The 26,832-nt window shown below is 43.5% G+C and overlaps 1 pseudogene; it reads right to left on the reverse strand.

Annotated features, from left to right (window-relative positions):
* The window catches only part of LOC132155369 (interferon-induced very large GTPase 1-like), a 31,132-nt pseudogene extending 15,603 nt beyond the window's left edge, over positions 1 to 15,529 (reverse strand).
* Positions 15,530 to 26,832: the final 11,303 nt, after the last annotated feature.

Below are 26,832 nucleotides of genomic sequence, written 5' to 3' on the forward strand. Positions count from 1 at the left end.
TCATTCATCAGCCAATTTCCTTGCCACACCTGCACCTCATTTACACACACACATAAAAGCAGCACACTCACTCTCACTCAGGGTGAAGTCTTGTTTAGCCAGTCTGACATTTCCGAGCGTTTTCCCTGTGTTTGTTATTCCTGTGTTTTGACCTTTGGACTGTTTATTCCGACTCTGATTCTCCGCTGCCTGTCCCGATCTCTGCTTGTTTCTGGTTATGATTCTGGTTATCCCTGACACACCTGACGCCATTCCTGATCTCTGCCTGTATGACCATTCTGTTTAATAAATGCTGCATATGGATCCGAACGCCTCCGACTCCGTGTTACAGCAGCAATGCCCTCTTGCTATTGGCTGTGTGGATTTCAACCATTTTAACAAAATTGTCTCTGGAAGAAACTGCCTACCCTAGGGCTAACTGTGTTGCTGTGAGATGAGTCATTAAAGCCTGAGTACAAAGAAGCTATGTTTGCATTACCATCAAGTTTTGGGTTCCTCCTTTCCTCTACTGACTTCATTTTATCCTGGAGAAAGAACAACAAATTATCTGTTTATATTTACCATGATTATTTAAACGTTACATAATTGTGCAAGAGCAAAAATTGTCTTGCATTTATGCAATGTGGCCAAAAGTATGTGGACATCTGAAGATCACACTTGTATGTTTATGCTACATCTGTGCCTGTTTTAGAAGGGCATAGCTGCTGAACTAGTCAAACCTGTAAATTTGAAGGGAGTGTCCACATACATTTGTCCATGCAGTGTGTGTAAAGTGCAGCAAGAAATTCTATTTTAGTGCTTGAGTCTGAATCATGATTGTCAAAATTCAGGTTTTCTTTATATCTTTCATCATGTGCCACAGGAGGATCGTCTATCCCATTATCTGGAGTTTGATGTGTCACTGGAGAAGGAGGCAAGAGATCATCTGCTTCTTGATCTGTTTCATGAGGATTGTCTATAATGTCATCTGTATATTGATGGTTTCACTGGAGAATTGACAAAATCTGGATTTTTATATAAAACTGCAGAAGTGTCCATGACATCATCTGAATCTCCATTTGATTGAGGAGAGGTGTCCATGACATTACGATCTGTACCTTGAGCCATAATCATATGACTGGGAAGAAAAATAAAAATAAACCAGGTTTGATAAATCAGACAAGACTATATACAGTCACATCAAAAGTATCTAAAACACTCTTATGCACATACATCACACTCTTGCACATGCAAAAAAAGCACTAGTTACGAAATATCAAACCAAGTGACATCTGCAAACACATAATGCTTTAACTTCGGAAAAGGTTTCTGTAATATGTAATATATGAGTTTTAAATGCTGTTTGCATAAGTACATGGTAGTTAATACACCAGACACCATATGGCTCCTATTCCACTCCCTAATAAGCAACCCCATTTTATATAGTACTTTTTATAGCTCTGACCCCAGGGGACCATTTATAAAGCAATGTTAAATAGGATAATAGTTTATTAGTTATTTAGTGAAGCAAACTAATATATTTACAAAGATTAAATATTACGAATATGTCTTTGGCAAAGAAAAAATTAAGGGTGTGGATACACATGATTCAATTTAAATCATCTAATTAAAAACATTAACAAAACACCAAAACAGTGTTGGGCAGTAGCTACAACATTTCTCAATAGCGTGGTAGCATTGCTGAATCTAATATCTTTTCAGTAGCAAAGCTCTTTTGTTGATCAAGTAGTGTGGTTGTGTCCACACAAGCTGCATTTTCCCAAGCATTTCTGAAGCTCAAGCTTAAATCGTAAATACAACAACAAATGATCAGTAGTAGCCTACAGTAGTGAAGCTTCATTTAATGTACAGTAACTGCTAGCTTAGCTCACTACATTTTCCAACTAGCTTGCCCAACCCTGCACCAAAAATCAAATATAGACTATTAATATAGCGTATATACAATTGCGTGAAGAATATAATAATAATAAAAAATAAATACAAATTACCTGTTGATCAGCAACTGGAATCCATCCAAACTTGTCCTCAATATACTGAAACAGTTAAAAAATTACACACTGCTTATGAAGGCATTAGGGTGATAAAATTCTTATAAAGAGAATCGCAGACAGCCTCATATATAATCATACAACATTACCCTCTCAATAATAAAGTTCATATTGAGAAAGCCTCTCTATAAAGCTTGGTTTAAAAACTGAACTGGTCTGGAACAACTACAGTGTGAGCTAAAGAGAAACAGGTTACTTGTTCAAACAAATCACATGATTTCTGGTAAGCAATAAGTAACTTGTTACATCAGCTCCACCCCACCTTATTTGCCTACCTAATACACTGATCCAATACATTTTTATTAGAAAACCACAAGATGATAAAGCTTATTTAATATAGGTAAACAAGTCAAAGTTAAAATAATACCTCACAGAGGGTATGAAGAAAGTAAGAGAACATCTCAGGTTATAAATAAAACCATGGTTCCCTGAAAAAAGGGAAAAGACGCTATGGGGTAAGCCATCTGCATGACCGGTATCTAAAGGTGTGTGAAAACCTACGACAGTCTCTGACACCATAGGTGGAATGTTCAGAAGCAAAAGAGGGATCCCGTAATATGTCAACAACTTCTTTGTCTGAAGGAGATGTGCAGGCACGCCCAATGGCACGGCAATAAGACTGACTGTCTTGTTTCCCTTCTCTGAGAATTATGGTTACATTTGTATCTTAAGATGTTCCCTTTCAAAGTGAAACTCAACACTGCATTGGAGTCAAAGCAACCACTAGGGTCCGTCCATAATAGGGCTCAAGCCCCTACCCCTTTTGTCTCAAAGTGTAAAGTGCCCCTCTCTTCTCATAGTAAATAACAACAACAACAATAATAATAATAATAATAATAAGTAATTTGCCACTAACATTTGCCACTAACATTAATAATAAATAGACAATAAAACATTTTGTTTTATTTTTTGAAAATTTGATCAAAGACAAGATCAAATTGTCTTTGATCTTCAAGCTGTTTCATGGCACTCATCAGGTGTTGCATTCCTTCAGTCCAAAACACGTGAAATAAAAAGCGCCCTTCCATTAAAAAAAGTGTCTCACACAGCTCTGTGACAATTTTTAATATAACTCTGACTTGTCATGTAGCCCTAAGATGTCTCGGGGGTGAGTAAAATACAGCCTAATTTTCATTTTTGTGTGAACTAACCCTTCCAACCGCTACAGGTAACATGGAAAATAATAATAATGCTGTTAACTTGTAGTTACTTGATGGCTGCCAGATTTCTGACATTGACTTTAAAAATTTGTTTTTATCCAAGGCCAAACAAAGTTCGCAATATCAACAAAACTAAACATGAATTCAACATGATTAACTTGATTCTCACTGTTTAGTATGGTAAAGTAAAAGTTAATAATATTTAGTAATATCTGAAGTGAAGTGACATTCAGCCAAGTATGGTGACCCATACTCAGAATTTGTGCTCTGCATTTAACCCATCCGAAATGCACACAGAGCAGTGAACACACACACACACACTGTGAGCACACACCCAGAGCAGTGGGCAGCCATTTATGCTGCGGCGCCCAGGGAGCAGTTGGGGGTTCGATGCCTTGCTCAAGGGCACCTAAGTCGTGGTATTGAGGGTGGAGAGAGAACTGTACATGCACTCCCCCCACCCACAATTCCTGCCGGCCCGGGACTCGAACTCACAACCTTTCGATTAGGAGTCCAACTCTCTAACCATTAGGCCACGACTTCCCATATCATCATCTTCTCTATTTTTGTTTGATGAGTTATGCATTCTATTACTATCAATGTCTTTCATTGAATGCCAAGGAAAGAAAAGATAAAAGGGAAAAAATGATATAAGAGGATCTCTCTGATGCAACCAAAGGCAGCATCCCTCTAAAAAGTTCTCTGAGGAGAGAGAAAAAAGATGAAGTTATGTCTGGGTGCGGGTGATAAATCTTCCCGTTTGCTTGAGACAAAAGGTCCGTGCGGGGCAGGGGATGCGCCACGGCTCGGCATATAACAGAGAGATTATCTCCGCCAGCCATGGTGCCATGCCTGGAACATGAGTCGCGCGCAACAACATGAAAACCTGTCTGCTCCACACCTGTAGCAGGACGAGTGAAGCCCTTCCTGCTTGCATTTGGTTGGCTGATTGTTCATTGCTTGTCATATCATTGGGCAGTAAGCAAAGGTATAAATTTGAGACATCACAAGTCCACCCCTTGCTTCCTGTGTTACATTTAGCTGTTCCCCAGAATGGCATTTTGAATAAAACTCTGTGGCTAGCATTTGGCTAGGATGGCCCATTAGCAGGTAAGTGAGTCTGTTGTGACTTGTGTTCTTTATGAATTTGCTTGTGTTAAAGCGGTCCTTTTTGTATTTTTGCATAGTTGAGGTTTGAGACCGATTCAGCACGACTGGTGCGGGTGTTCACATACCATTACAGATGCGTGTTTGTCTTCCATCAAACCCATTGTTTCCCATATAGACTGAATGAGCTCTCAGCTTCCCAGTATATTTCTCATATGACCATATGAGTTGATTTCCGAACTTGTTTGTACAGTAGGTTCATTTTATTATGGGTTGATATTTGGATTTTATTAATTATTAGCATTAGCAGGGAAGGGGTTGTCTGTTCTGTCTGAATTATAATGTCATTGCAGACAGACCAGTGACGTCATTACTTGTGATTAGCTCCCCTTTTGTTGAGGCTACGTGGGAACTATCATCCAGAGACCCTGTTGCTTTGTTTTGGTTTGTTTTTATTGTTTTGTTGAAGCCTGTGTGTGTGTTTGTTACTTGGTGTATAAATTTTCTCGTTTTTTTTGGTAATCATTGGAAGCTTTTATTGTGAAGGTGTGTTGAGAGTGTTTCTGAGTTTGTTTTCATTTTATTGGATTTATTTTTTTGTTGTCGTAATTGATTTATCTCTCCGTATTAGCTATTTTGGGGGATTGAAGTATTTGTAATTTGTGGATGGACAACTCTCCTTATTATAATCCATCTGTGATAGGGATGCTGTCTTCAAGTGTATAACCTGGTTTCTGTTTGTTACAGGAGCTGAGTGCTTAAGGCAGGAGTACGATTCCTGGTGTTGGTGTTTCTGTCACGAGTGCTGGTTGGAGTGATTGTGTGCGTATAAATGTGTCACAGGTGTAAGTGAAGGGTGGTTTGCTGTGTAGGCCGATCGTGCCCTTTGTCCTGCTGTCAAGCCTCGGATTCCTGTACCTTGAACTTTGGATGTCCTTGATGACCCAGTTGCCCATTGTTTGATTTTCTTAAAGTTTGTAATCGAGTCAGTTATGTGAACCATTTCGTTCAGTGGCTGTTTTCTACCTTATGTGATAAACCCTTTTTTAATTGTAATAAAAAAATATTTTTGTATATCTGCGTCTTTATTTAATGTCCCTGGGCCAGACCCAGGGTGGCGTAGTCATGCTAAACTTTTGTCCCTTTTCTGCCACATTAAAAGCTTGTAAGCTAGAGCGTGAAGTTTCAACGAGTGCACGCCGCCCTGACAGAAGCTTGAAAATGATTCAGAGCCTTCCATACAGTCAGGGCCGCATTAAGACTATAAGGGGCCCCTGGGCTTTACCTCTTGAGGGCCCCTTCCAGGGCTCAAAAATAAGGACTGCCCGATTGCCTGAGGCTAGTGTGAATTATGCTCGGGACAGTAGACAGAACGGTCACTTGCCTGATCGGGCCAGTGCTGTAGGGTGTGCGTTATATGTAGTCTATGATATCGTAATTGTTGATTTAACGATCTGATATTATCAAGTATGCATCTCACTTTACAAAAAACAAACAAAAACACACCCATTCTGTGCACGCATGCACTACGTGATGTAGTCTAGTAGGTTAGACTTGTGCATGCGATTTAGTCTTAATGCCTCAGAATTCAAATATGCAACTGTATATATTTCATATTTATATAATTTAATATCCATGTTAACCAATATTACGCAAAGAGTGCCGTTTTTCTCCAAATATTAGCATGATTACAAATGTGATATGTACAGTTTAATAAACAAGAACTTAATATCAAGTGTCTTACATTTTAGACACCAAATCGTCTGTTTCGCTGTATTTCGCCAACGAAAATGGTTCCAAAGTCCACAGAATTGCTTTGCGTCTCTGAGCAACACTTCCTGAGTGAATCAGCTGCTTGAATGAATCGGTTGAATCTCAATGATTTGCTCATTAACAGGCGGGTTTAATTTCAGGTTTAATTTCAGGTATCGCACATTTATTTCATTTATATGTTTGTTTATATTTATTTGTGCTATTACTCGTAATTTGATTATTTGTAACTTTTATTACTTGCTGTTTATTTGTCTAACAATATTTAAAATATAAGTTAATCTAGTAGCTTTTGCTGTCATTAACCTATTATTGAGGTTAAATGCAACAAAGACAATGAAAACAATATCTATGCTTATTTTATAACTACTGACCAGGAGGATAAACTCACTGAACTCTGACAGGAACAGCGAGCGCTGTTTGGTTTCTAGCAGCGTGTACCATACTTTTTAATTCTCTCTCTCTCTCTCTCTCTCTCTCTCTCTCTCTCTCTCTCTCTCACACACACACACATACACACGCATATGTAGTTTACAGGGACTCTCCATAGACGTAACGATTTTCTATACTGTACAAACTGTATATTCTATCCCCATACACTACACTAAAATGCATGTTTAAAATTTCGATTAAACACCATTTAGTATTTTTTTTTAAGCCATTTGGTTTACGAGGGCACAGGAAGTGTCCTCATAAACCATGTTTACATTGTAATACCCATGTCGTTATAGATATTTGTGTCCCCATAAACCATATACAAGAACACACACACTCTAGGGTGACCAGACGTCCCAGTTTCCCGTTGCTGAAAAAGAACCTGTATGTGTACAATCAAGGCTCATATCAATATTTTATATGCAGTTATGAGAGAGGGAGAGCAGTCATATTAGGCGCGTTTGACTTGAAGCAGCGTTGCACAGAATGATCACTTGTATGACATTGCCTTCCTTTCATCTTTTCCGCTGATGATTCTAACTCCTATTTCCGCACACAGACAGAAACACCGGGGGCTTAGACTGAGCCCAAATGGCAGAACTGTGAATTCGTAACATGTGCCCTGGTAGGCGAAACAAAGAAACTTCCTGTGTGGCTGATAAATGCTTATATAGAAGAAAGCATAGTCGTTCTGTTTTATGGCACGGGCGAGCGAGCCATGAGTTAATTTTCAGAAATTTTATTTTCTTAAATGTTTGTTCAACTAACGAAGGTCCAAGATAGGGTGGAGAGAGCCATAGACAGTAAAAGAAATGGACACAGCGACCCCATTGGAACTCAATTGAGACAAGTGAAGCCCATTTTAAGCGATTTTTAGCACTTCCGTTTCTGACGTGCAGACTCAAACTAAGCTTGATGATGTCAGCAACCTGTCTGACAGATGTAAATCTTCTAGTAGCTGTGCGTGCAAACTGCCATCGTTAATTTTGCAGAGACGGCGAGCTTGAGTGGGGAGTTCTTTGGCGTGAGTAAGCAGGAGTAAGTATTCTGATTAATTATTTTGTATAGTATTTTAAAATGTAACGCCAGGGCTTGTATCTATGGGCTTCTCTCTTGACGTCTCCCTGATTGCCTGCGAGCTTCTCCTCCTGTCTGTACGGTAATTTCTTTACTGTGCGACAGAGAGTCGAGTGGTTATGACGCAATCGTTAGCCTATTTTTACAAAAACTGTTTCTACGGGGCCATAATGTAACATAGAAGGTAATGGAGCCCTTTATACATTGTCGTGTATCTTTAGAAATAAATAATGGACAAATGAAGTCTTTAAACGCCTCAGATGTAAAGTTATTCGCTGTCAAAGTGACGCCAAAATGAATGGGAGTCAATGGGATGCTAACGCAAGTGAAGTTAAAGTCAAAGTCAAAGTCACCTTTATTTATATAGCGCTTTAAACAAAATACATTGCATCAAAGCAACTGAACAACATTAATTAGGAAAACAGTGTGTCAATAATGCAAAATGATAGTTAAAGGCAGTTCATCATTGAATTCAGTTATGTCATCTCTGTTCAGTTAAATACTGTCTGTGCATTTATTTGCAATCAAGTCAACGATATCGCTGTAGATGAAGTGACCCCAACTAAGCAAGCCAGAGGCGACAGCGGCAAGGAACCGAAACTCCATCGGTGACAGAATGGAGAAAAAACCTTGGGAGAAACCAGGCTCAATTGGGGGGCCAGTTCTCCTCTGACCAGACGAAACCAGTAGTTCAATTCCAGGCTGCAGCAAAGTCAGATTGTGCAGAAGAATCATCTGTTTCCTGTGGTCTTGTCCTGGTGGTCCTCTGAGACAAGGTCTTTACAGGGGATCTGTATCTGGGGCTCTTGTTGTCCTGGTCTCCGCTGTCTTTCAGGGCAATAGAGGTCCTTTCTAGGTGCTGATTCACCATCTGGTCTGGATACGTACTGGATCCGGGTGACTGCAGTGACCCTCTGATCTGGATACAGACTGGATCTGGTGGCCACGGTGACCTCGGAACAAGAGAGAAACAGACAAATATTAACGTAGATGCCATTCTTCTAATGATGTAGCAAGTACACAGGGTGTTATGGGAAGTGTTTCCGGTTCCGGTTTACCTAATTAATGCAGCCTAAAAATCCTTTAATGGATTTGGATATTAAAAGCATATTAGTATGTTATATGTATGCCAGGTTAAAGAGATGGGTCTTTAATCTAGATTTAAACTGCAAGAGTGTGTCTGCCTCCTGAACAATGTTAGGTAGGTTATTGCAGAGTTTAGGTGCCAAATAGGAAAAGGATCTGCCGCCCGCAGTTGATTTTGATATTCTTGGTATTATCAAATTGCCTGAGTTTTGAGAACGTAGTAGACGTAGAGGATTATAATATAAAAGAAGCTCATTCAAATACTGAGGTGCTAAACCATTCAGGGCTTTATAAGTAATAAGCAATATTTTAAAATCTATACGATGTTTGATAGGGAGCCAGTGCAGCGTTGACAGGACCGGGCTAATATGGTCATACTTCCTGGTTCTAGTAAGAACTCTTGCTGCTGCATTTTGGACTAGCTGTAGTTTGTTTACTAAGCATGCAGAACAACCACCCAATAAAGCATTACAATAATCTAACCTTGAGGTCATAAATGCATGGATTAACATTTCTGCATTTGACATTGAGAGCATAGGCCGTAATCTAGATATATTTTTGAGATGGAAAAATGCAGTTTTACAAATGCTAGAAACGTGGCTTTCTAAGGAAAGATTGCGATCAAATAGCACACCTAGGTTCCTAACTGATGACGAAGAATTGACAGAGCAACCATCAAGTCTTAGACAGTGTTCTAGGTTATTACAAGCGGAGTTTTTAGGTCCTATAATTAACACCTCTGTTTTTTCAGAATTTAGCAGTAAGAAATTACTTGTCATCCAGTTTTTTATATCGACTATGCATTCCATTAGTTTTTCAAATTGGTGTGTTTCACCGGGCCGCAAAGAAATATAGAGCTGAGTATCATCAGCACAAAAGTGAAAGCTAACACCATGTTTCCTGATGATATCTCCCAAGGGTAACATATAAAGCGTGAAGAGTAGCGGCCCTAGTACTGAGCCTTGAGGTTCTCCATACTGCACTTGTGATGAATGATACATATTCATTCACTGCTACGAACTGATGGCGGTCATATAAGTATGATTTAAACCATGCTAATGCACTTCCACTGATGCCAACAAAGTGTTCAAGTCTATGCAAAAGAATGTTGTGGTCAATTGTGTCAAACGCAGCACTAAGATCCAATAAAACTAATAGAGAGATACACCAGCGATTAGATGATAAGAGCAGATCATTTGTAATTCTAAGGAGAGCAGTCTCAGTACTATGATATGGTCTAAATCCTGACTGGAAATCCTCACATATACCATTTTTCTCTAAGAAGGAATATAATTGTGAGGATACCACCTTTTCTAGTATCTTGGACAGAAAAGGGAGATTCGAGATTGGTCTATAATTAACTAGTTATTTTTGGTCAAGTTGTGGTTTTTTGATGAGAGGCTTAATAACAGCAAGTTTGAAGGTTTTGGGGACATATCCTAATGACAATGAGGAATTAATAATAGTCAGAAGAGGATCTATGACTTCTGGAAGCACCTCTTTTAGGAGCTTAGATGGTATAGGGTCTAAAATACATGTTGTTGGTTTAGATGGTTTAACAAGTTTATACAATTCTTCCTCTCCTATAGTAGAGAATGAGTTGAACTGTTCCTCAGGGGGTCTATAGTGCACTGTCTGATGTGATACTGTAGCTGACGGCTGAATGGTTGCAATTTATCTCTAATAGTATCGATTTTAGAAGTAAAGTAGTTCATAAAGTCATTACTGCTGTGGTGTTGGGAAATGTCAACACTTGTTGAGGCTTTATTTTTCGTTAATTTAGCCACTGTATTGAATAAATACCTGGGGTTATGTAAGAGAAGAAAAGTAATCGGATCTAGCAGTTTTTAATGCTTTTCTGTAGGATATGTTACCTTCCCGCCAAGCAATACAAAATACCTCTAGTTTTGTTTTCCTCCAGCTGCGCTCCATTTTTCGGGCTGCTCTCTTTAGGGTGCGAGTATGCTCATTATACCATGGTGTCGAACTGTTTTCCTTAACCTTCCTTAAGCGTAAAGGAGCAACTGTATTTAAAGTCCTAAAAAAGAGAGAGTCCATAGTTTCTGTTACATCATCAAGTTGTTCTGAGGTTTTGGATATGCTAAGGAAATTGGATACATCAGGAAGATAACTTAAAAAGCAGTCTTTTGTGGTAGAAGTGATGGTTCTTCCATACTTATAACAAGAATTAGAATTTACAGTTTTGGCTATATGAAGTTTGCACAGAACTAAATAATGATCTGTAATATCATCACTTGGCTGAATAATTTCAACACTATCAACATCAATTCCATGTGACAGTATTAAATCTAGAGTATGATTTCGACAATGAGTAGGTCCTGAAACGTGTTGTCTAACACGTTTATATGACATGATTCTGCCCTCGTGTCCTTGATTTTTCTCTAGTCTTGAGGCAGGATCATGACAGGCCCATGTTTTGTGTGCAAGCACATGGCCTTGTTTTTGAGCCATGTGCTTGTGTTGTCTCGTTTCCTTGCCCCGCCCCCTTGTTATCCTAGTTTTGTCATTATTGCTTTACCTGTGTCACCTGTTATATCATCATTAGTCTCCCTATTTCTATCCCCTTGTGTTAACTGTCTAGTGCAGTTCATTGTTACACCTTGACTAAACGTTGTGAGACCTGTCGATTGTTTTTCCTGTAGTGTGAATACCAGATTGAAGAATCTCTTGTTTTTTGTTTGTTTCCAGTCTTAGTCCTGTTAAGTTATTTGTCTTTTCCCCTAGTCGTTGTTTTCCCCCTCGTGGGTTTTGTTTTCCCCTTTTTTGTCACTAATAAACCCTGTGTAGTGCATTCTGTCTGCGCCTGAGTTCATCCCTGCACCCCACCCGTGACACAATAGAGTTCAGAATGTCTATAAATGCTGATCCCAATGCATCTTTTTCATTATCAACATGGATATTAAAATCAACAACTATTAAAACTTTATCTGCAGCCAGAACTAACTCGGATGTAAAATCACCAAACTCTTTAATAAAGTCTGTATGGTGCCCTGGTGGCCTGTATACAGTAGCCAGTACAAACATAACAGGGGATTTATCATTAACATTTGTTTTTCTGGATAATGTTAAATGAAGCACCATTACTTCAAACGAGTTGTACTTGAAGCCTGCCCTCTGAGAAATTCTGAAAACGTTGTTATAAATTGAAGCAACACCTCCACCTTTGCCTTTTAGACGCGCCTCATGTTTATAACAATTCTTCTACAAGATGGCGGCACGCGGCCGACTTCAACTTCTGGTCGACTTCCTTTCCGCCTGGAGAGAGCAGTCCTTCTTTGGGACCAGGAAATAACGAGAATAAAAACCCTGATTCATCAGACTGGGGGGCACCATCTGAATCACTCACTTGTTTAGGAGGGAGGATATTCTTTAAAAATGTGTGAGGCGTTCTCTTCCGTGTGTGAAGAGAGAACCCCGTTGAAATGCGGGGGTTTCATTGCAAACTGCAGTCTGTATCCCTGCATTATCGTACGCATCACCCACTCGGGAGTCGAAACAGTTTGCCAAGCCCATTCGTGGCTCGCGAGCATAGTACGAACTACGGGGGAGCTTGGCTCCCCTTAATTCAATTCAATTCAATTAAAGTTTATTTGTATAGCGCTTTTTACAATACAAATCGTTACAAAGCAACTTTACAGAAAATTATGTTTCTACAATATTTAGTAATAGCTAGATAGTAATATGACAGGATTTGTAGAACATTTTATACAAGTCGTAGTCAGCCAGATGATGAACATTATTAATATTATTAATAATTAATAATTATTATATGATGCAGTCACACTTGTAGCAATATTTGTTAGTTCTGTTGTTGATTCAGGGTTATCATCTGGGGTCCTCTGAGGATCAGCATCATCTCTTCTCAGGTGTTCTGGATCCAGACTGGAGCTTGTGTAAATCCTAGTTCCGTGGCAAAACATAGAAACAAATAGAGACATCATTAGCATAGCTGCTGTTCCAACAAAGTAAAATTAATTAGTTTAACCCAAGCTAAAGAATAAGAATGCACATTTGATCAGATACAACTATACTCATAATTTAAGATACATTATTCAAATGCTTGGCGAAAGAGATTCGTTTTTAATCTAGATTTAAACAGAGAGAGTGTGTCTGAACCCCGAACATTATCAGGAAGACTATTCCAGAGTTTGGGAGCCAAATGTGAAAAAGCTCTACCTCCTTTAGTGGACTTTGCTATCCTAGGAACTACCAAAAGTTCAGCATTTTGTGACCTTAGGGAGCGTGATGGATTGTAGTGTGGTAGAAGGCTAGTTAGGTACGCAGGAGCTAAACCATTTAGGGCCTTAATAAGACATAGTCTCCCCTGAAAATGAGAAATGTGAAATTTTGGGGGGTCTCAAAAAATATTGACAATGTGAATATTTTGAAGTGCAATTTCAGTTGTGTAATGTGATCATGATGGATTATTAAGTGTAAAATAGCAAAAATATTATTAATTCATGCATGACGGCGATTAAAACCTAATTTACTTAAAGTTTACTATACATGCTATTCTTGTAATGTGCATCAAGGTGTGGGGGTGCTGTGCTTCAAATTCCACAGGAGGGCCACAGGTCTGCACAGTTAAGCCCCAACCCTAATCAAACACATCTGATCCAGCTAATCAAGGTCTTCAGGATTACTAGAAACTTCAAAGCAGGTGTGAGTTGGAGCTGGTTGGAGCTAAACTCTGCAGAGCTGTGGCTCTCCAGGAATTGAGTTTGAGACCACTGCGAATTCATTCTGCAGTTATAGCATCATAGCCATGGCAAAAAGAAAACAAGGCAGTTTAATTAATTTTGGTTTTATTAAGAAATTGTGTAGTGATGACGTTAATAGCATGACTGATTCACCTGCTGCAAGCACTGTTAGACCTCCCGCCGTGCACACTGTGACATCGCTTAAGTTTCGAGTCGGTGGGAGCAGGGTTAGATGGTCTTCCATTCTCGGCTGCGGCGGGAGTCGATTTTCCCGTGCTTAGCAGGTGGTGGGTTATTCTGCAATGGAGTGGGTTTGTTGTGGGGCCATTCCTTGCCCTGGTGGAAATGTCGTCCCATGGCAGGTGTGTTAGGCAGATGCAAAGGGAGTGCCTGGCGTGGGGCCGCCTTCCCCCACATAACTTGAAGGCCTCATCCTCCTTCTTTTTGTCATCACACCATTGTTGCAACAATGTGACGGCGGGGCCAAAGAGAGCCTGGCCAGGCTCCACCAACGCGCCAGCAATGCATCGCTTCTCACAGTCAGGAAGGCCCGACAGGTTAAGCCAGAGCGCTTTCTCCCACCACTAAAATGGTGGTGGGAGAGCTGGATGACTAGTAATTTCTTCCTGTTAAATTCTGAAAAAACAGAGGTGTTAATTATAGGACCTAAAAACTCTGCATGTAATAACCCACAACACTGTCTAAGACTTGATGGCAACTCTGTCAATTCTTCATCATCAGTTAGGAACCGAGGTGTGCTATTTGATATCAATATTTCCTTAGAAAGCCACGTTTCTAGCATTTGTAAAACTGCACTTTTCCATCTCAAAAATATATCTAAATTACGGCCTATGCTCTCAATGTCAAACGCAGAAATGTTAATCCATGGATTTATGACCTCAAGGTTAGATTATTGTAATGCTTTATTGGGTGGTTGTTCTGCACGCTTAGTAAACAAACTATAGCTATTCCAAAATGCAGCAGCAAGAGTTCTTACTAGAACCAGGAATTATGACCATATTATGACATCAAACATCATTTAGATTTTAAAATATTACTTATTACTTATATAGCCCTGAATGGTTTAGCACCTCAGTATTTGAATGAGCTCTTGTTACATTATAATCCTGCATGTCCGCTGCGTTCTCAAATCTCAGGCAATTTGATAATACCAAGAATATCAAAATCAACTGCAGGCGGCAGATCCTTTTCCTATTTGGCACCTAAACTCTGGAATAACCTACCTAACATTGTACGGGAGGAAGACTCACTTTAAATGCAGTTTAAATCTAGATTAAAGACCCATCTCTATAACCTGTCTTACACATAACACACTAATGTGCTTCTAATATCCAAATCCGTTAAAGGGATTTTTAGGCTGCATTAATTAGGTAAGCCGGAACTGGGAACACTTCCAATAACACCCGATGTACTTGCTACATCATTAGAAGAATGGCATCTACGCTAATATTAGTCTGTTTCTCTCTTATTCCGAGGTCACCGTAGCAACCAGATCCAGTCTGTATCCAGATCAGATGGTGGATCGGCACCTAGAAAGGACCTCTATTGCCCTGAAAGACAGCGGAGACCAGGACAACTAGAGCCCCAGATACAGATCCCCTGTAAAGACCTTGTCTCAGACGACCACCGGGACAAGACCACGAGAAACAGATGATTCTTCTGCACAATCTGACTTTGCTGCAGCCTGGAATTGAACTGCTGGTTTCGTCTGGTCAGAGGAGAATGGGTCACCCATACACTTCCCAAACACTTTCCCGTCGTAAATATCCCTCTCCTGGTCGGTGGCACTCTGTGGAGCCGGCCAATCAAAGTTTAGGCAAGCGGCCGCTCGCTCACAAACTTCCAGGAGGATAGACTGAGGTATGGCTGTGTGGGCGCTAACCTGGGGAACGCCAGAGGGCAGGATCGCCTCCTCGTCCTCTGAGACCCCAAGAAGGGCCGCATCATCCTCATCGCCGGAACTGGCCGGTTCATTGGCGAGCGTGAGGTTGCTTGCGAAGATGTCCTCTTCGGGGAATGCGGGATTGGGCTGGTCAGCCCAAATAAGTGAGAAGGGCGCCCCGGGAGTCCCCCGGTAGTGCGCCGTCGTCACTGTGTCCCCCATCGGAGTCAGAAAGGCCGAGCTCGGAGCACTGGGTCGCTGCAACTTTAAGACGGCCCAAGCAAACCACACAGAACGGGTGAAGGTCCTTAGCGGCAATTAGTGTACAACACGCGGCCGGGCAGGCCCGTGATAGGCTGTTCCTCGGAAAAGCCGGAAGATTCAGACAGTGACATACCAAAGAAGAACTCAGAAAATCGGTGGCGGGCAGCCGTGGAAGGAGGAGCAGGTGAAAACGGCAAAAGTGGGTGCGGCTCCGAATGCAGAACACATTGGAATGCTGAAAAGACGACTGTCACTACTGGCGGAGGCTGATCAGGCGATATGTCCTCCTGAAGACACGAAAGTGAGCAGCGTAATCCAACTGAACTTTGTCAGTGCAGAGATCGCGAGAAGCAAATGTTAACTGGAGAATAGCAGCGCTGCAGCTGTTATATGCCCTTAGGTAAGGGGGCGGGTCCTTACCTGGCATTGGCTGTGTGCTTCTGTCTGTCTAGCCAGACTTGGTGCAATTGGATGCTTCTGCAGAGGTCAGGTACGGATGCCCTTCCCCATAGGTGGATCTCGAACAAAAGATGATGAAAGAGAACTGGATTGCTCATGACGTAATAAAAGTGAAGCCGCCGCGCCGCCGTACTGGTAATTCCTAGTGTTCGTATACATTATATTGAATTAATAGGAAAGTTAACGATTTTAATAAGAAAACATCACTTAACAAGTCAGCGCTTATAAATCTGAAGTATCTCTGTCTGTAGATTATAACAATGCAAACACCCTAGGCATGTTAACGGTTATTTTTTTAAATGTTGGGAATTTCCCATATTTATTAAAAAGCTACATCATTAACATGATAAACATCAGACGGACATGACCTCAACATATATATCAAACGACAAAGTACTCATTCTGAAATCTTAATTTATTTAGAGAAATAACTATACAGTATGGATTTAAAGACAAAGCTTCATTTCCAAGATAGTAAGTTAAGCTTTTCATTTCATTATAGAGCAATATTAACAACATAATTGTATCATTCATTGTATATTCAAATTTCTGATTCTAATACGTTCATGTTTAATTCATGAATAATAATGTTCATAAAGAAGCAATTTTTTTTGTGTTGGATCAGTTACCTGTGTCGTCAGTGCGCAGCAGACACACCCACCTAAACGGTTTGAATATGTCGCTTATCATGCCCAAAAAGACTTTAAACACTGCAGATAGCATCTGAAGTAAACATTAATTTACATACTGTCACGGTTGGTAAACCGTGATCTCTGGGTTTTGCACTTTGTGGGTGAAGTCTGTGTGTTACGCATCAGCACTAATTAGTTTGTGGGCGTCTCCGTTAATTGTCATCAGCAACAGCTGTCACTCATTTATCATCCTTATAAATTGGCTTGTCTAACGTCTTGTGTTCGTGAGAGCGTTGTTTCATGTTTATGACCTATGCCTTGCTTTCCTGTGTGTTTCTGCGTTGGATGTCCGTCTCTCCCCGGAACCCCGTCCACTCTACGCAACCCACCACCAAGCAACACCACTTACCTTCGGCTCACTTCCCCGCAGTTCCTGTGTCACCCTCTCCTGCTGCCTACTCACCTCCGCCTTCCGGATTCGTCACTCATCACCACCATCTTGGACCGTGCATTCCTCCCAGCGTTGTTTGTGTCTCAAGTACTGTCTGTATCATTGTCTTCATTAAATATCATTAATCTCGCACTTGCTTCCTGCCACTCCTTCACCCAGTCGTTACAGAACGCTCTCACCAAACATGGAAGCAGCAGGCACCACTTCACTGTCTGAATTCATTCACCACAGCGTCAACCGCATGGATCAGCAGCAGGAGAGCATCGTGAACACCGGACGCGCGATCCAAGCGCTGTTGACACAGGTGTCCGAGCTCACCCAGCGGATTCATCAACTCCCCTCTCCCACTGCGCCCACCGCACCGCCTGCACCGCCCGTCCCCCGGGAGACCTCCCAGGACCACTTCCGGCCAGAGCCACGACTTCCGGTGCCAGAGAGTTACTCCGGTGAGCCAAACTTTTGCAAGACTTTCCTTAACAAATGTTCCATGCATTTTGCATTGCAGCCCCGCACCTTCGCGACAGAGGAGTCCAAGGTTGCGTTTGCTCTTACCCTACTCTCTGGCAGGGCCGCCTTATGGGGGACGGCGGTGTGGGAGAATCAACATCCGTGTTGCGCCTCATTCCACGCCCTCTCTGAAGAGATGAAATGGGTGTTTGATCGAGCCTCGGCCTGCAGGGAGGACCGCTCACCAGCTCTCGGACCTTAAAAAAGGAGAATCATCGGTGGCGGACTATTCCATTCAGTTCCACACCCTGGCGGCCGCGTGCCAGTGGAACGAGGCGGCGCAGTGGGATGGATTCCTGCATGGGCTGGCCGACTGTGTTCAGAAGGAGATCTACCTCCTCGAGCTGCCCCCAACGTTCAACGACCTAATCGACCTGGCACTCTGGGTGGACGCTCGGATTAACTGCCTGGGTAGACAAGTCAGTCCTACACTCCATTACGTCTCTCCAGAAAGGGGCCGCTCGTGTCGAGAGAACATGGTCGGTCCCGTCGATGATCACGAACCCATGCAGGTGGGTAGAGCTCGGCTTTCCCGGAGGGAGAGAGAGCGGCAGAGGTTCCAAGGACTATGCTTATATTGCGGTGGCTCGGAGCATTCCATCCATTCCTGCCCGGTAAAAAGAGCCAGCCCGGTAGTAAGTTTGAGGCTAATATCAGGTGGGATCTCCGCTGGGAAGTCCTCAACCACATCATCGACTCTCCTTCCGGTGAAACTGCGGTGGGAGAACAACACTCAGGACTGTCACGCCCTTCTGGACTCTGGGGCCAAAGGTAATTTCATTGACTCTTTCCTTGCACGTCACTTGAACCTTCCAGTCCATCCGGTGTCTCATCCCATCCATGTCACCGCACTCAATAGCCAGGAACTGCCACACGTCACCCACTACAACCCAAAACTCTGCTCACCTCAGGCAACCACAGTGAAACCATATCCTTTTACCTCATGGACTTTCAGAAAGAGACCATGGTGTTATCAAACGTGCCCGCAGAGTACTTGGACCTGAAGGAGGTGTTCAGTAAGTCCCGTGCTGCTTCTCTTCCTCCGCATTGTCCCTACGACTGTGCTATAGATTTAGTGCCAGGTAAGTCTCTGCCTAAAGGCAAGCTTTACTCTCTTTCTATTCTGGAGAGGGAGGCCATGGAGAAATAAATTTCTGATTCCTTGGCATCGAGGTTCATCCGCCCTTCCTTTTCTCCAGCGGGGGCGGGATTCTTTTTTGTTGGTAAGAAGGATGGCTCTCTGTGTGGGATTACAAATTTATAAAATGTTAAATACAGGTTCCAATATAATAGTAGGTAATAAAGCTGACATATGAAAGAAAGATGGCGCCGGTGTGCTTGGCTGGCCGTCTGCTCTCTGTCCTGGCTTTGTTTTTTATTTTTATTTCTAAAGTTTTTACATTGATTACGTATGACCGTCAATTGTTTTTAAACATAAGAGACTCTATTGAGGCTGTATCAAACACTGATTTGAGATCTGAGAATTTTAACAGCCCACCCCCTCCCTTCTTGACGAATGTCCCGGCCTTTCGAAGCCAGCTGCCATGGAGCTTTCCTGGAAAGAAACGCCACAGAAGAAGGGGGAAAAGAAGGGGTATTGCGGTCAAATTAAAGTTGCATCTAACAAGCTTACATCCATCATGCCATGGCTTGGGTCGCTTTGAGTTGGGATGTGGCCGATTTGCATCATGGCGCTCACTCGAAGTGGCGTATTATTGGATTTTACGTGTGACTCAGGGCAAGTATTCCAGCTCTCCTCGTCTCCGGACACCACGTCTTCACCGCGGGGGAGTAAATCTCAACAATCTTCGCTCGCTGTGCTGTGCTACACAGACGAGCTGCGATTTGGTACTGGTAAAGATAGCTTTGGTAAATTCAAGATCGTTGATCAACAAGACATTCATCTTGCGAGATTTCTTTACCTCAAATAAATTGATTTTTTGTTAATTACTGAGACTTGGCTGACTGCGGGGGATACAAGCCCCTTTTCCGAACTTGTGCCAACAAACTGCTCGTTTTTTAACTGCCCTAGAACTTCTGGCAGGGGCGGTGGGCTTGCGTCGGTGTTCAAAAGCCGATTTTGTTGTCATACCCTAAAGACTGAATCCTACTCAAGCTTTGAAATACTACTCTTTCAGCTAAATAAACATCAGTTCCCTTTCAAGGGAACTTCGAACTGCGTCCTCTGAGGGGACACTATGGGGAACACCTCGTCGTGACCCGTGTCTGAAGCATACTTTGAAAAACGCCAACGTGTTGGCCGGCGACAGCCTCTGACGTCACTACCAGCGCGACTATAAATACGCGCCCGTAGGACCCGTCACTATCTTCTTTGTCTTCAGTTGACTGTTTTGTTTGAAGCGTGCATCTGAGAAACGACCAAAACGGTAAGAGCGATCTATTACTGTTTTCATCATGGCTTCCACTAGCAAGGCGTTTAGACAGTGTGTGCATCCGTGTCAGCGTTATCTGACACCCGATGACACGCACACTCTTTGCGTCTCTTGTTTGGGCGAAGAGCACGCGCGCGATGTCCTTGAGGGGGCGGTCTGCGTGCACTGCGAGCGTTTCTCTCTGAGAAAGCTCCACTCTCGTTTGTCTCTCTTTTCGAGGAAAGAGGGACAGCCATCTGGATCCCGCGGCTCAGGTCCCGCCGTTGCCGAGGCACGGAGGAGAATGAGCTCGTGGGGATCACAAATGGATCTCGCTGAGGAGTGTAGAGAGGGACCTTCCTTTTCACACTCTCTGGCGGCGAACGAGAGCGAACTTCGGGAGGCAGATGTGGTATCATTAACCCATTCTGACACTGAAGTTAGTGCTCTGCTGGGTTCTACCCAGGAAGAGCAGGAGATGTCTGAGAGTGGTGAAGAAGCTGAGGCTGAGCCTTCTCAATCCTCCTGTCCCGCGTATGAGGAGCTGTTAGAGGTTATGGATCGTGCCATGGCAAAATTAGATTTGCCATGGAAGCGTGCCAGCAAGGTGGCGCCACGAGGTCGCCTTGCTGAGCGGTACTTGTCTGACCATAGCCCTCCAGCCCAGGTGAGCCTTCCATTCTTGCCTGACTTACATGCAGAAGTCGAAAAGGAATGGAAGAGGCCGTTTTCCTCTCGCATCCACCGGTTTCAGCATACGAGCTATGCTAATATCGAGGGCTTGCATGAGAACGGCTATGAGAGGATGCCCCCTGTAGAAGAGACGCTGGCTTGCTATCTCTCTGTGGGGCAAACATCCTCTCTTAAATCTCCCGCTTTGCCATCTAAGCCCCTCCAAGATACATCCCGCTTAAATGGCAGGTCATACGCGGCAGCCGGTCAGGCTGTGGCTTCACTGCACACGATGGCGGCGCTCCAGGCCTACCAGGCTGACCTGCTGAAGGACCTGGATACAGGTGAGGGCCTTTCACCTGACCAGGTAGCCGAGCTGCGCCGCACCACAGACCTCTCTCTCCGAGCTACCAAGCAGGCCGCCTCCGCCATGGGCAGGTCTATGGCGGCCATGGTGGTGACGGAGAGACATCTGTGGGTGAACCTGGCTGACATCGGGAAGGAAGAAAGGGGGTTTCTTCTCGATGCTCCGGTCTCGCCTTCTGAGCTTTTTGGTACCTCCATCGAGATGGTGGTCGGGAAGTTCAGGGAGGCAAGGGCGCGCTCAGCGGCCTTTAAATCCTTCATTCCACGAAGGTCCAGGTCCGAGCCCGAGCAACTCAGGGGTCCTGGCTCATCTCGATCTGAGGGTCGTAGAGGGGCGCAGAAGGCTAGTGTTGCGGCTCGCGCTCCTCCCCCGCCTAAGGGCAGGGGCAAGAGGAACCGCGGGTCACGGAGCGGTAAGCAGGGTCTGAGGGACGTGATTCGGACGAGGCAGCGTCCTCGCCCGGGTCAGAGCGGTAGTATGACCTAGTAGCTCCGGATGTTTTTAACCTCTGTTTTTAACCTCTGTTTTTTGTCCTCCCCTGCCTAATTCCCCTGTAGCCACCAGCTTCCACCTGATCGAGGTTAGGTGGACGGTCTCTCACATAACAGTCTCCTTTCTGGACCTATGATGTTTTGGTTGGTTCTATGTTCATAGCAACCGCCTTACTGACGGTCTGGACCAGAAGGGGGCGCCCCGCAGCGGGACTCCAGTACAGGAGGGTGGGTGAGTAGGTAACCCTTGCTCTACCTGTTTATGGACGTTATGTTGCTGGTGGTTATATGTCTACTAACAATCTCTGTGAGTTTCCTTACAGTAGCTAGGTGGCCAAAGAATTGGCACAGCACTGCAGGGAATTCCATAGATGTCCGGCTAGAGGACGCAGTGTCTCGTTCCCTCTCAGGGAACCATGGTTACATTCGTAACCTGAGACGTTCCCTTTCAAGGGAACTTCGAACTGCGTCCTCTGAGGGGCCGCCTGGCGAGGTGATGCTCCCCTCGCCTAGAAAAGAGGGTTGGAGCTCACCGCTCCCGTGCGATCCAGCGCCTCTGCGATGCTTGGGAACCTCTCTGTACACACGCTTGCCTGTGTACTTTCTCAAAGCCACATAATGGTCAGTGTGCACGTTAACGCTTTGCGCACTGTCTGAAATCCACGTAAAGTGGTAAGTGTGCACGCAAGACTCTGCGCACTTTCTGAAATCCACATAAAGTGGTAAGTGTGCACGCAAGACTCTGCGCACTTTCTAAAATCCTGTATGGTAAGGGTTACGCGCTCCGCTTCGTTCCCTTTCTTGGGATGATTCGCCCCCGGTGTTCCTTGGGCTTCATCCAACCAGTGTGTATTTATTATGCACCTCAAGCATCGCTTCCCTCAACATGAGGGGCTGGGTGGTCTCCCTGGAGATTTGGCTCCCACATACTGTGCGTCTCCACTAAATAGCATATTGTGGTTTTCAGATAGTAGGCTTCACCAGGTCTCTCTGAAGGTGAGCTCCCACGTTCGGTGGTCGCCAGGTAGTAGGCCTCACCAGGCCTCCCTGGAGATTTAGCTCCCACATACTATGCGTTTCCACGGAATAGCATGTTGTGGCTTTTTTCAGATAGTAGGCTTCACCAGGTCTCTCTGAAGACGAGCTCCCACATACTGTGGTTGCCAGGTAGTAGGCCTCACCAGGCCTCCCTGGAGATTTAGCTCCCACATATTGTGCGTTCCACTAAATAGCACATTGTGGTTTTCAGATAGTAGGCTTCATCAGGTCTCTCTGAAGACGAGCTCCCACATACTGTGGTTGCCAGGTGGTAGGCCTCACCAGGCCTCCCTGGAGATTTAGCTCCCACATATTGTGCGTTCCACTAAATAGCACATTGTGGTTTTCAGATAGTAGGCTTCATCAGGTCTCTCTGAAGACGAGCTCCCACATACTGTGGTTGCCAGGTGGTAGGCCTCACCAGGCCTCCCTGGAGATTTAGCTCCCACATACTGTGCGTTTCATAAAGAAAATACGAGCTCCCGCGATTTGTGGTTGTCAGGTGGTAGGCCTCACCAAGCCTCCCTGGAGTTGAGTTCCATATTGCTTTCAGTTTCCACTGAGGTGGTTATCTGGTAACAGATAGTAAGCCTCTCTAGGCCTCTCTGTAGATGAACTCCCACATATTGTGGTTATCAGGTAGCAGGCTTCACAGGCCTCTCTGAATGTGAGCTCCCACATACTGTGGTTGTCAGGTAACCTTTCAGTACACACGCTTGCCTGTGTACTTTCTCAAATCCACGTAAAGTGGTAAGTGTGCACGCAAGACTCTGCGCACTTTCTGAAATCCACGTAAAGTGGTAAGTGTGCACGCAAGACTCTGCGCACTTTCTAAAATCCTGTATGGTAAGGGTTACGCGCTCCACTTCGTTCCCTTTCTCGGGATGATTCGCCCCGGTGTTCCTTGGGCTTCATCCAACCGGTGTGTACTTATTGTACACCCCAAGCCCCCTCAACTTGGGGGGGCTGTGTGGGCAATTCTCGGGTAGTTCAGCAGCACCCCCCTTTTCTGAAAGGGTCACCTATGAGCATGCTGCTCGGAGCTCGGAGTCTTCCTCTCTTGGGAGACTGATTCCCGGTTCTTCAGAGCGCTCCACATACTGTTTGAGACGCTCTGTGAGAGCAGGCATCCTGCTGAGGCAGGGGCTGAGGCCTCCAATTGCTCTGCTCCCGGGCCATTCTTCTACGAGCTGCTCTGACAGAGTCCCACGAGAACCCCTCCTTAGAACAGTATTTTAAATCCATGTTATGGTAAGTGTGCACGGGAGTCTTTGCGCACTTTCTAAAATCCACATTGTGGTAAGTTCGCACGCTAGTCTCTGCGTTCTTTCTAAAATCCCTAGATGGTAAGGGCTTCGCGCTGCTGCTTCGTGCCCTTTTCTTGAGTTGGTTTAAGCCCCGTTCATCTTGGGCACCACTCCACCTAGGTATCCTCGGATACCTATCTAGAACAGGGCGCCGCTACTAGAGTGCTGTAGGGACAGCCCTTTCGGCAGGTTTTTGCGAAAGCTAGCAGTAGCCCCTGTGTGACAGGCAAAGACTTGGTAGAGGAAAGTGCCAGGCTCTTAGCCGTATCCCTTTAAAGGAATCTCCGTGATTCCAAGCCTTTAGCTCTACCCCGGGCCAAGGCCCTACAGGATAAGTTGGGTATGTAGCTTAGGCCTTTGGCCGTAAGGGATAATGTCATAAGGCAGCCGTCAGACCGTCCCAGGGGCGACTCCCGGTGAAGAGAAAAGCGGTAGAGTTGGTACTTAGTGTTTGCCATGATTCTGGTCTGCACTCCCCTCAGCATGGCGGCGTGGGTATACTGTTCCCCATAGTGTCCCCTCAGAGGACGCAGTTCGAAGTTCCCTTGAAAGGGAACGTCTCAGGTTACGAATGTAACCATGGTTCCCTGAGAGGGAACGAGACACTGCGTCCTCTAGCTCCCTGCCATGCTTCGGACGCAAGCTTCACGAAGAAGATAGTGACGGGTCCTACGGGCGCGTATTTATAGTCGCGCTGGTAGTGACGTCAGAGGCTGTCGCCGGCCAACACGTTGGCGTTTTTCAAAGTATGCTTCAGACACGGGTCACGACGAGGTGTTCCCCATAGTGTCCCCTCAGAGGACGCAGTGTCTCGTTCCCTCTCAGGGAACCATGGTTACATTCGTAACCTGAGACGTTATCGATTGCAGTGGTTTATCGTCCTCCGAAACCAAACAAGGACTTTTTAAAGGAGTTTTCAAACTTTTTGAGCGAAGCTGTTCTTAAATATGATAGGCTTTTAGTTGTGGGGGATTTTAATATTCATGTTTGTTGCGAGTCAAATTCCCTGGCTAAAAATTTTCTTAGTCTGGTTGACTCTCTGGACTTCATTCAAGTGGTAAATGGTCCCACTCACAAGCAAGGCCATACCTTAGATCTTGTATTATTGCATGGTATTCCAGTTTGCAAACTTGAAACTCTTGAATTGAGTTTTTCAGATCATATGCCTATTATGTTCACTTGCTCTCTTCCAAATGGTAAAACTATGAAATCTAAGAGGTTATCACAGCAAACTCGGCTTTTTAATCCTTCATCTAATGATGATTTTGCTGTTTATTTTAAGGAGGCCTGTTTGATGTACAATCTTGATTCCTCCTTAAATAATTCAAATGTAGATGAACATCGTTCATTGTTTAATTCCATTTCAAATGATATTTTAAATTCTGTGGCTCCTGTGCGAGAAGAACGACTAAAATCTAAACCTGAACCCTGGTTAAACAGTACCACACAAGAACATAGACGAGTTTGTCGTAGAGCCGAACGAAAGTGGAAAAAAGATAAACTACAAGTATCTTTTGAAATTCTACGTGAATCATTAATTTGGTATAAAAAATCAGTTAAACTGGCAAAATCTCAGTATTTTTCAGATATCATTGCAAAAAAATTGTCATAAACCTAAAACTCTTTTTACCATTTTAAACTCTGTTTTAAATCCAAATAGTGCTGTTTCTTTGAATGCCTCAGCTGCAGTATGTGAAGATTTTCTCAGGTTTTTCACAGATAAAATAGTTGACATAAGACAGCGTATAGTATCTTCAAATTATGACCTATCTGTCCCGCATCTCTGCACTCCAATTTGTAATGAATTCCAGACAATCTCTTTAAGCTCCTTTCAAGACATAATTAAGCATTTGAAACCCACTACATGCCCACTTGATATTGTTCCCACTCGGTTTTTTCTTGAGGTCTTTGATGTTGTTGGACCAAGTATTTTAGCTATAATAAATAAGTCACTTCTTACAGCAACCGTTCCAAGATATTTTAAACATGCAATTGTTAAACCACTGCTTAAAAAACCTAATCTCGACCCGGCCGTCTTATCAAATTATAGACCGATCTCAAATTTGGTTTTCATTTCTAAAGCCTTAGAAAAGGTTGTTTTAGTACAATTACAGAGCTTCCTAGAATCAAACAATATATTTGAAAAATTTCAATCTGGTTTCAGGAAGCATCATAGTGCGGAGTCTGCACTTTTAAAAGTTTTAAATGATATTTTATTAACTGTAGACTCAGGGGACTCAATGATACTTCTACTTTTAGATTTAAGCGCTGCTTTCGATATCGTCGACCACAAAATTCTTATATCGCGCCTAGAAAAATATGTGGGTATTCAAGGCCGCGCTCTGGACTGGTTCAAATCATATCTCGAAGATAGGACTTTTTCTGTTTGTCTTGACGGTTTTTCTTCATCCAGCTGCGCCCTGATGTTTGGAGTTCCTCATGGCTCTATTTTGGCTCCTGTTTTGTTCTCATTATATATGCTTCCTTTGGGGTCTATTTTTACCAAGCACAAGCTGTCATTTCATTTTTATGCTGATGACACCCAAATTTATTTGCCCCTGAAGCACAACGACAAAACAGCTTTGAGATCCTTAGCTGCATGTCTGGCTGATATTAAGTCTTGGCTTTCTTCAAATTTTTTACACCTTAATGAGAGCAAAACAGAGGTTATGGTTTTTGAGCCTTCAGGCACCTTTAATTATGATTTGGGAGACTTAGTTTGCTATGAAAGACCCTCTACAAAAAATTTGGGTGTCATTTTTGAATCCTCACTCAAATTTGACAAACAGATAAACTCTGTAGTTAGATCTTGTTTTTTCCAACTACGATTGTTATCTAAAACCAAGAGTCCTTTAACCTTTTCTGAGTTTGAGAGAGTGATCCATGCATTATTACTTAATACAAAACTATATTTAATAATACAAAACAAAATAACTCCACATTCTCTCTCTGGGCCATCTAGTGC

Source organism: Carassius carassius, chromosome 12, assembly GCF_963082965.1.
Source record: "Carassius carassius chromosome 12, fCarCar2.1, whole genome shotgun sequence".
Lineage (NCBI taxonomy): Eukaryota > Metazoa > Chordata > Actinopteri > Cypriniformes > Cyprinidae > Carassius > Carassius carassius.